Source organism: Galeopterus variegatus, unplaced genomic scaffold, assembly GCF_000696425.1.
Source record: "Galeopterus variegatus unplaced genomic scaffold, G_variegatus-3.0.2 Scaffold157, whole genome shotgun sequence".
Classification (NCBI taxonomy): domain Eukaryota; kingdom Metazoa; phylum Chordata; class Mammalia; order Dermoptera; family Cynocephalidae; genus Galeopterus; species Galeopterus variegatus.
In genome coordinates, this window is record NW_007726268.1 from 246,973 (window position 1) to 257,756 (window position 10,784).

General features: G+C 38.4%; 1 pseudogene; it reads right to left on the reverse strand.

Moving 5' to 3' along the window:
• Positions 1-10,784, reverse strand: part of LOC103608932 — a 38,463-nt pseudogene that overhangs the window by 5,927 nt on the left and 21,752 nt on the right.

Below are 10,784 nucleotides of genomic sequence, written 5' to 3' on the forward strand. Positions count from 1 at the left end.
CACCCCCACTCCTCACCCCCCCCACCCTTCCACCCCGTCCTCTTGGCTCTGCTTCCTCCATCCAAATGTCACTTGGCCCTGAAAGTTCCAAACGGGACAGGCGCACGTGTCTCCTGCCTCCTCCCCCATAAACTCGTGGCCCCCAAAGGAAGACATTGTCTCCTCCTGTGGCTGGGAGACAACACAGTCCCATTTCCTCCCCCTGCCACAGATAAACAGCTCATGGATGGCAGTTATGGGCAGAGGGGATGGTGTCAGGGAACTGCTGCAGGCTCCCACCTCACCCCTGTATGCATTTCATTCATTCGTTCATTCATTGTGCTCCTACTGTGTGTCAGCTGCAGAGAGACAGTGTTGAGAAGAGATGGCCCCTGCCCTCACAGTGTTTATAGTCTAGCTGGAGAGACAGACACTCATCAAATTATCACCCAAAGAAATATACTACAAACTGTGACAACCACCATGAAGTACAGGTGCATGGTGTGATGAGGACATTTTAAAGGGAGGCCTGCTCCAGCCTGGTTGAGGGGGTGTCTGTTGGGGAAAGCGTTCCCTGAGGAATAGACAGCTGAGCTGAGAGCACAAGGATGTGGGTATTCAACGGTGCAGAAGATGGAAGAAATCAATTCAAACAGAGGGAACGGCATGTGCAAAGGCCCTGGGGTCGGATGGGTCATGAAAGTTTAAAGAAAGGAAGCCACTGTGGCTAGAAAGAAGAGAGCAATATAGGGATGCGGGAATCAGATGAGGTGGGAAAGGGGCAGGGGACTAGTAGGCCACTGGAGGGAGTTGAGTTTTTATTCTAAGAGCAACAGGAGCCATTGAGGAGTTTTGAACAGACAAGAGCATGATAGAATTTTTAGAAGTGTCGTTCACCGGATGCCTGGTCCTCCCTTGCACATTCCCCCCCACGTGGTTGTGGCTGGGAACAATTGAAGGTCCAGTGAATGCCCACAGCTCTGAGGGCCCCAGTGAGAACAAACACCTCTGGGGCCACAACTCTCAGGCATCTGACCCCAAAACCAAAGTTCCACGCAGTGGCTGCCTCCTCATTCCCATCTCCCTTGGTACCCCATTGAGATGTGGCTTTAGAGCCCTGCACTGGCTCTGCCATTTCCTGGCCGGGTGGCCTCGCCCCAGTAACTGAATCGTCCCAAGTGTCAGCCCTTTCATTGGTAAATGAAGAAAATGGTGCTAATGTCCACATAGGAGGCCATGAGGGTTGAAACACTGTGTTGGTGGTAACAGAAAAAGCACAGGCGTCAAGCAGGGACACTTTGCAAATACGAAAAACAATTATTTGAAGATGCTGGAGAGCGACAAGCAGTAGGAAACTGAAGGAGACACAAGCTGGAAAGCCAGGGAGCACACGGAGAGAGCCACAGGCTTACAGGCTTGAGTGCAAGCAGGTGGGACTCAGGCTGCTGGGGGAACCCTGCAGGGAAAGATGCAAAGTCTGTGTTTACATCCCCTTAAAGCTTCATCTGACTCCCATTTCTGGCTCTGGTGGAGTGGCAGGGACTTGACTTATCCTGCTGCCTTCAGCAAGTTAATAAAGCAGATGAACATATGTACAACAATGGTTTTCAGACACAAGAAAATAGGCAGCACAGGAGTGATCCCGAAGAGAAAGGGAGCAGAGGAAGGGCCTCTGGCTGCCCCAGTGTCCGGCCTGGAGAGCACTTGCAGGCTGCAGCACAGGCAGCAAGGACCCGAGCAGAGCCTGGTGGTCTTTCTGAATTGAAGGGACAGAGTCAAGAATTCAGGAAGGCCAAGGCAGCTGGAGTTTGCTGGACAGAAAAATTACACCTTATATAGTAAGGAACAATGACACAAGATTTCTTATCGGAAACAATGATTGTCAGAAGACCGGGGAAAAAAAATCTTTAAAAATATGAAAGAAAAGAACTGTCAACTCAGAATTCTATACAGAGCAAAAATATTCAAAAATGAAAGCAAAATAAAAGCATACTCAGAAGAAAAAAAATAATTAGAATAGTTAATCATCAGTAAAACTACTCTAAAAGAAATATGAAAGAATGTTGTCTAGACAAAAAGCAATAATACCAGAATAAAATTTGGAACTTCAGGAATAAAGGAAGAGAAACAGAAAAAGTAAATATCTGGATAAATATAATGGACTATTTTTTCTTCTCTAAAATACTTTAAGATATGTGTAAACTATAAAAAGCAAACATTATAACATTGTCAGAAGGGGGTTCAATGTATACAGATGAAATACATATGACAATTACAACACAGAGAAGGTGAAAGTATAACACCTCAAAGGAGGTAAAGTATGGCATGGGCTGGGCTGGGCCGGCCCGGTGGCGCACTGGAGAGTGCGCCGCTTGGGAGCGTGGCAGCGCTCCTGCCGAGGGTTCGGATCCCATGTGGAGACCGGTTCCCGCTCACTGGCTGAGCGCGGTGCGGGTGCAACACCGAGGGTTGCGATCCCGTTACCGGTCAGTAAAAAAAGACAGAAAGGAAAAAAAAAAAAGTATGGCATGGGCAAAGCAAAGATACTTATATGGCTACTACATTTATACATAATCCTTAAAGCAAGTAACAACTAATAAGTAATACAAAGAGATATAGCAAAAAATAATATAAGACAAAAGCCAACAGATAAAATAAATGGAATAGTAAAAAATTAATTCAAAAGAAGGCACAAAAAGGAACAGAGAAGAAAGTGAGAAAGATAAAAAAATAAAAAAATAAAATGGTACACCTCAATCCAAAACCTTCCCAATATTAATAATCACAACTATATCAATAATCACATTAAAAATAAATGGTCTATGCACAGCAATTAAAAAACAGAGATTGTTACATTGGATTGAAAAAAAAGAAGAACAAGAAAAATCATGTGGTCATCTCAATAGATGAGGGAAAAGTACTTGACAGAATTGGCAGGAGAAAATAAATCTATGTTTATGGGCAGATGATATGATTGTCTACATAGAAAATTTCAAAATCCATTTATATTATACAAAAACTCCTTAGAGTACTAAATGATTTTAGTAAGGTTACAGGATATGAGGCCAATATACAAAGATCAGTTGTATTTCTATATATTAACAATGAATATTTAAGATACAAATTTAAAACATTGATGTTCATAGCATCATTATTTGTTATAGCCAAAAGGAGGTAGCAACCCAAGTGTCCATCAGCACATGGATGGATAAATAAAATGTGGTGTATGCATCTAGGTAGTTATATTTAATATTAAAAAAGAAGGAAATTCTGGCACATGCTTCAACTTGGAGAAACTTGAAGACATTATACTAAGTGAAATAAGCCAGTCATGAAAGGACAAATACTGTTACGATTCCACTTATATGAGGTCCTTAAAGTAGTCAAATTTACAGAGACAGAAAGTAGAATGGGGTTGCCAGGGGATGGAGGGAGGAGGAAATGGGGAGTTAATGTTTAATGGAGACACAGTTTCACTTTTTTTATATATATTTTTGTTTTTTATTAGCTTATTCATTGTTACAAATCATACTTAATCTTTATGCCCCTTATCCAATCTCCCTCTTCCCCCTTCCCCTCCCCACTATAATAACCATAGATTTGTTCCCTCCATCTGATAGATTGACTGTTCCTCCGTTGGTTTGTTGCCCAGATGATCTGTCCAGTACTGAGACAGGTGTGATCAAGTCCTCCCTTACTATCATAAATCAGATCAGATGCTTCTTCTGTACTCTGGAGTGTGCTTTTTGGACAGAGCAGACCTCTTCTTTTTTTTTTTGGTCTCCTCTGGTGCCTCTCTTGTGTCAGTGCAGTTGAGTCTGGCGTGCCATCTGCATGGTGGCTGTGACTGCTGCTATAGAGACTAGCTGCTTTTGCAGCAGCCATGGCAATTGTGGTGGCTATGGAGGGCTAACTGTGTGAAAATGGTGTTTTTGGTGTGCTCTTTACCTGGTTGTGGCTGGGTTCCACTTCCCCTGGCTCCATGCCTCAGGGCCCCAGCAGGGCCCCCAGGCAGTGACAGTTTCAGTTTTGAAAGATGAAAAAGAGTTCTGTGGATGGATGGTGGTAATGGTAGAACAATGTAAATGTACTTAATGCCACTGAACTGTACACTAAAAATGATTAAGATGGTAAATTTGAAATGTGTATTTTAGCACAATTTTTAAAAATTTGAAAAGTTGGGTTCAAATGGAAACTGTAGAGCTGAAAATTACAATACCTCAAACAAAAAATTCACTGAATGGACTTGCCAAAATAGTGGAGACAATAAGAGAAGGGATTAGTAAACTTAAAAACAGATAAATAGCACAAGACAGAGAAAAAAAAGTTGAGAGAAAATGAATAGAACCTCAGTAGCCCTTGAGACAACATCAATCAGCTTAAGAAAACAAAGGAACTGTCAACTCAGAATTCTATAGCGAGCAAAAATCTTCAAGAATGAAGGTAAAATAAAGACATACTCAAAAGAAAAAAAAAGAATTAAGAGAATGTGTCATTAGTAGACCTTCTCTAAAAGAAATATGAAAGGATACTCTCCAAACAAAAGAGAAATGATACTGGAATAAAACTCAGAACTTCAGGAATGAAGGAAGAACAACAGAAAAGGTAAATATCTGAGTAAATATCATGGCTACTTTTCTTCTCTAGAGTACTTTAAAATACATACGAACTGTAAAAAGCAAACATTATAATATTGTTAGGGATTCAATGTACGTAAATATAATACATATGAAAATTATAACATAGACAAGGTAAAGATATTTATATGGTTAGAAGGCTTCTATATGTTACATGCAATGGTGTAATATTATCTCTAGATTGTTAGGTTAAGTATGTATATAATCCCTAAAGCAACAACTAAAAAGTTGTTATTTATGTATATTAAATATGTGCAACAACTACATATATTATACATATAGCAACTTTTTAGTTGTTGCTTTAGAGATTACATATATATAGTTGTTACATATATGATATATAATTAGAGAGAGAGAATGAAACAGAAAAAATATTTGGAGAAAAATTGCTCAAAACTTGCCAAATTTGGTGAAAAATATCAACTTAGAGATCCAAAATGATCAGCAAAACCACAAACAAGATAAATATAAATAAAAGTACAAATAAGAAACCACAGTTGTGTTGCTGAAAGTCCAAGAGAGAAAAAAATCTTGAAAGCAGCCAGAGATAAAAGACGCGTTCCAATGAGAAGGATGGCGGGACAAGTGACACTGGCTCCTTGACAGGAACAGCAAAACTCAGGAGATAAAAGATCCTTAAAATTCTGCATGGGGAAAAAATAACTCTAACCTCTCAACTCACAATTCTATAGCTAACAAAAACACTCTTCAAAAATGAGGATGAAATAGTGACATTTCAGATGCTAACGATGACAACAAACCGAGAGAATTTATTTCCAGCAGGCCTCTACTACAGGAGGTTCTAAAGGATGTTCTTGCAGCGGAAGGTAAGTGACAACAGATAAAACTCAGATATAAAGTAAGGAATAAAAAGCAACTAAAATGGTAAATATATGCGTTATTTAAAATACTTTTTTCTTCTTTTAATTTACTGAAAAGATATCTGATTGCTTAATCAAATATTATAACATTGTACTGTGGGTGTTTAACATGTGTACATGTAAAACATATAGTGACGATGGAACACAGGACAGAGTGGGAGGGCTAAGTGGGATTATATTGTAAGTTTTATCTATTTTCCATGAAGAGGTCTGGTAGTAACTACTCTGACTCACAAATTCTCACCCCATTGGCCTCTCTAATCTCTAAACCCTGTTCAACTCATGGAGACTGCAAGACTCTGCATGCACTCCCGCTCCCTGTGCTATGGCTAGAAACTCTCCAGGCACAAAAATAGAAAAAAGGAAATGAAAGACAAGTGGGAGACATAAAAAACATGTAACAAGATAATGAAGTTAAAGTCAACCATATCAATTATGACATCAAATGTAAATAGTCTAAACACACCAGTTAAAAGTGTGATTATCAGCTTGGATATAAAAATAAGGTCCAACTCTAAGCTGTCTACAAGAAATCCACTTCGAAATTAAAAGTAGGAGTGAAAGGATGAAAAAGCAACAGTACTAACACTGATCAAAAGAAATTGGAGGGCCGGCCCGGTGGCGCACTGCTACAGTGTGCCACTTGGGAGAGTGGCAGCGCTCCCGCCGAGGGTTTGGATCCCACATACAGACCGGCCACTCACTGGCTGAGCAAGGTGCGGGCGCAACATCGAGGGTTGCGATCCCGTTGCCGGTCCCGGTCCGGTACGGGCACCGAGGATTGCGATCCCGTTGCTGGTCCCGGTCCGGTACGGGCGTGACACTGAGGGTTGCAATCCATTGCCGGTCACGAAAAAAAGACAAAAAGAAAAAAAAAAGAAAAGAAATTGGAGCTGCTATATTAGTATAAGGCAACGTGGATTTAAGAGGAAGGAATATTACAAGGATAAGGAGGATTATTTCATAATGATAAAGGGGACAGTTCCTCAAGAGAACCAAATCATCCTAAATTCTATTGCACCACATAATAGAGATTCAAAATGCATGAAGCAAAAACTGATAGATTTCAAAGGAGAAGCAGAGAAACCCACAGTTAGTTGGAGATCTCAATACCCTTCTCTCAATAATTGATAAAACTGACAGTCAGTAAAGGCAGAGATGACCTGAATAACACTGTCAACAACAACAGCATAATATACATTCTTTTCAAGGGCACATGAAACATTCATCAAGGCAGATCATATTCTAGGCCATAAAACAACTCTCAATAAATTTAAAAGGACTAAAATTATACAAATAATATTTTCTGACCACAATAGAATTAAATTAGAAATTAGTAGCAACAATATCTGGAAATTCCCCAAATACGTGGAAACTAAAGAGTATCCTTTTAATAATCCATGGGTTAAAAAAGAAATTACAAGAAGAAGGATAAAATATTTGAACTGAATAAAAATTAAAATATGACTTAAAATTTGTAGGATGCTGCTAAGGCTTAGAAGAAAATATCAAGCATTAAATGCTTGCATTAGAAAAGCAGGGAAAACTGAAATCAAGACCTAAATTTTTGCCTTAAAAAACTAGAAAAATAAAGGTAAATTACTCCCAAAGTATAGGAGAAAACAGAAAAACAATATTTAAAAAATCAATAAAAGCAAAAGCTTGATTCTTGAGAATATCAATAAAATTGATAAACCTCTGGCCAGAATGATCAGGGAGAAAAAAAGAAAGAAGATATAAATCACCAATATCAAAATTAGAGAGGGACCATTACTACAAATTCTATAGATGTGTAAAGGATAATAAGTGAATATTATGAACTACTTCCTGTCAATAAATTCAACAACTGAGATTAAATGAGCAAATTCCTTAAAAGACACAAACTACAAAAGCTCACTTAAGATGAAATATATAACCTCAATAGCTCTATAACTATTACAAAATTAAATTTAAATTTGAAGAAATTGAAATTGAATTTGTACCTGAAATTCTTCTTACAAAGACAACTCCAGGCCCAAATGGCTGTGCTGGAGAATTCTGTCAAACATTTAAGGAAAAAATAATGCCAATCCCATGCAAACTATTCTGGAAAATGAAAGAGGAGAGTGCATTTCCAAACTCATTTTATGAAGCTAGCAATACTCCGAGACCAAAACCAGACAAACAACATTACAAAGAACATAAAACTACAGAACAATATCTTTCATAAGCACAGATGCAAAAATTCTCAACAAAATACTTGCAAATTGCAAAAAAAAATTTGAATAGATATATTAAAACATACATGTGTATAAAATATATACGTGTATATTTTTAAAGGTAATACCTCATGACCAAGTGGCATTTATCCTGGGAATTTGAGAAGTCTGTCTTAATGTTAGAAAATCAATCAGTGAAATTCATATCTACAGACTATAGAAGAAAAGCCATATTATCATCTCAACACATGCAGGAAAGACTTTTAACAAAATTCAACATCCATTTACAATAATAATAATTTTAAAAACATCTCTAGACAAACTGGGAATAGAAGGGAGCTTCCTTAACCTAATAATGAGAAACCACAAAACCCTTCAGCTTATATAGTTTATGGTAAAGGATGAAATGCTTTCTTCTTAAGATTAAGAAATGAGGCAAGGATGTCCACTATCACCCTCTTCTTATTCGTCAGAGTCCTGCAAATTCTAGGCACTGCAAAAAAGCAAGAAAAATAAATAAAAGGTATAGCATCAACTTAAAATATGTGCAGGATCCCTGTGCTGAAAATTATAAAATGCTAAGGAAATAAACCAAAGGCATAACTAAATGGAGAGACATACCATATTCATGGAATGGAAGATTCAATATAATAAAGATGTAAATTCACTCCAAATTGATCTCTACATTTAATATAATTCCTATCAAAATCCCAGTAAGGGCCGAGCCCGTGGCACACTCGGGAGAGTGCGGCACTGGGAGCGCAGTGACGCTCCCGCCGCAGGTTCAGATCCTATGTAGGAATGGCTGGTGTGCTCACTGGTAGAGCGAGGTGTGGGCGACACCACACCAAGGGTTGCGATCCCCTTACCAGTCATGAAAAAGACAAAAAAAAAAAAAAAAAAAATCCCAGTAAGTGTTTTTGTATACACAAACAAGTTTATTCTTCTGGCCAAAAAAAAATTTTTTTTTTAACCGGTAAGGGGATCGCGACCCTTGGCTTGGTGTCATCCGCACCAGGCTCAGCCAGTGAGCGCACTGGCCATCCCTATAGAGGATCTGAACCCGCGGCTTTAGTGCTAACAGCACCGCACTCACCCGAGTGAGCCACGGGGCTGGCCCCTGGCCAAAAATTTTAAAGAGCAGACTTCTAAAGCACAGACAACAAAAATAGAAACATGGGATTACATCAAATTAAAAAGCTTCTGCACAGCAAAAGAAACAATCAACAGAGTGAAGAGTAGTCAGCAGAATGGGAAAAAATATTTGCAAATTATTCATCCAATAAGAAATTAATATCCTGAACATACAAGGAACTTAACAGCAAAATAATAATAATAGTAACCTGATTTTAAAACGGGCAAATGACCTGAATAGACATTTCTCAAAAGAAGACATACAAATGGCCAAGGTATATTTAAAAATGCTCAACATCACTAATCGTCAGGGAAATGCAAATCAAAACCACACTAAGACATCATCTCACCCCAGTTAGAATAGCTGTTATCAAAAAGTTAACAGCAAATGCCAGCCAGGATGTGGAGAAAGGGTAACTCTTATACACTGTTAGGAATGAAAATTAGTACAGCCATTATGAAAAACAGTGTGGTGATTCTTCAAAAAACTGAAAATAGAACTACCTATGATCCAGCAATTCCACTGCTGGGTATTTATCCAAAGAAAAGGATATTCATATACCAAAGAGATATCTGTACACCCATATTAATTGCAGCACTATTTACAATAGCCAGGATATAGAATCAACCTAGGTGTTCATTGACTGATAAATGTATAAAGGAAATGCGGTATATACACAATGGAATAAATACTACTCAGCCATAAAAAAGAATGAAATCCTGTCATTTGTGGCAACGTGGATGAGGCTGGAAGGCATTAGGTTAAGTGAAATAAATCAAGCACAGAAAGATAAACACTGCTTCTCATTCATATGTGGGAGCTAAAAAAAAACGTTGAGCTTATAAAAAGAAGTAGAGAGCAGCACTGTGGTCTCTAGAGGCCAGGAAGGGGAGGAAAGGATAGGGACAGGTTGCATATCTAGATAAGAAAAATAAGGTATAGTGGTCTACAGTGGTACTAGGCATCTGTAATTCACCATAATTTATTGTGTGTTCTCAGCTGGCTGGAAGAGAGGAGCTCAAATACTCATCACATAGAAATAAATTTTTGTGATGAGAAAAAACAGAGCAAGCTTAATCTAAAATTTATATAGGAAAGCACTAGCCCTAGAATAGCTAAAACAATAAAGAAGAATAAAGTGAAAGGAATCACTGTTCTTGAAATTAACATTTATGCTGTAGCTACAGTAATCAAGACAGTATGGTATTGGTGGAGATAGACACATAGATCAGTGGAACAGAATAGAAGACCCAGATATAGACCCATACAAATATGCCCACAACTAATTATTAACAAAGGCACAAAAGCAATTCAACAGCAGAAGGATAGCCTTTTCAACAAATGGTGCTGGAGCAATTCAATACCCACAGACAAGAAAATAAACATCTACCTAACTCCTACACTTTATACAAAAATTAACTCAAAATAGATTATGGACTTAACATAAAACTATAAACTTTTAGAAAAAAAGAGGAAATCTTCAGGATCTAGGACTAGGCAACAAGTTCTTAGACTTAACACTGAAAGCATGATCCATAAAGGAAAAACTAATACATTAAACATCAAAATTTAAAATTTCTGCTCTGCAAAAGGCCCTGCTAAGGGAATGAAAATACAAGCTATAGACTGTGAGAAAATATTTGCAAATCATAAATTCAACAAAGGATTATCATCTAGAATACATAAAGAATTCTTGGGGCCGGCCCGGTGGCGCACTGCTACAGTGCGCCGCTTGGTAAGCGTGGTGGCGCTCCCGCCGAGGGTTCGGATCCCATATACAGACCGGCCGCTCACTGGCTGAGCGAGGTGCGGGCGCAACACCGAGGGCTGCGATCCCGTTGCCGGTCACGAAAAAAGACAAAAAGACAAAAAAAAAAAAAAAAAAAAAAATTCTCAAAACTCAATAGAAAAAAGCAGGCAATCCAATTAGAATATGGGCAAAAAAAAAGAACAG